The sequence below is a fragment of the Primulina huaijiensis genome, chromosome 16 (assembly GCF_012295235.1).
Source record: "Primulina huaijiensis isolate GDHJ02 chromosome 16, ASM1229523v2, whole genome shotgun sequence".
NCBI classification, from domain to species: domain Eukaryota; kingdom Viridiplantae; phylum Streptophyta; class Magnoliopsida; order Lamiales; family Gesneriaceae; genus Primulina; species Primulina huaijiensis.
The window spans coordinates 10587768-10588499 of record NC_133321.1 but is presented as its reverse complement, the minus strand read 5'-3'; the positions used below and the strand labels follow the sequence as shown (position 1 = coordinate 10588499).

Sequence of the window (732 nt, the reverse complement as noted above, 5' to 3'; positions counted from 1 at the left end):
TTTGTAGCATGATCATGTGTATCACATATATGACAAACAATTTCTTGAATACTTTTTAATTGACCACTCTTTTTCATTTCTAATGACTCAATTTTTCTTGCTAAAGATGCAAGTTTAGCTTGAATATCTATATCATCTTTAAGATTATAGATACCACCCCCATTTGTTGAATTATTGATTTTAGTTGTTGGTGGTTCTATTGTGCCTATATTATCCCAATTTTGAGCATTTTCTGCTAATGAATCCAAATACTCCATAGCTTCATTTGGGTTTTTATCTTCAAAAGTTCCATTACACATGAATTCTATCATTTGCCTATCTTTAGGTATTAGACCTTCATAAAAGTGAGAAACTATTCTCCATGTTTCAAAACCATGATGTGGGCATGTATTAAGTAATTCTTTATATCTATCCCAACATTGATAAAATGTTTCTCCTTGTTTTTGAGAAAAAGTAGTAATTTGTCTTTTAAAAGAGTTTGTTCTATGGGAAGGAAAAAACTTTTTGAGAAATTGTTGTTGCATTTCTTCCCATGATCTTATTGAACTTGATCTCAAATTTTGTAGCCATGTTTTAGCTTTATCTTTTAAAGAAAAAGGGAAAAGCTTTAATCGAACTATATCCATGCTACAATTTTGATCATTATAAGTGTTACAAACTTCCTCAAATTCTCTTAGATGTAAATATGGATTTTCAGAATCTAAGCCATGAAAATTTGGTAAAAGTTGAATA

At 29.2% G+C, this 732-nt stretch overlaps 1 non-coding gene across 1 annotated transcript; it reads left to right on the top strand.

The window, feature by feature from the left end:
* Nucleotides 1-369: 369 nt before the first annotated feature.
* LOC140962217 (small nucleolar RNA R71) lies at nt 370-480 on the top strand. The gene has a single exon (XR_012172496.1). It is a non-coding gene; the product is annotated as a small nucleolar RNA R71 (small nucleolar RNA).
* Nucleotides 481-732: the final 252 nt, after the last annotated feature.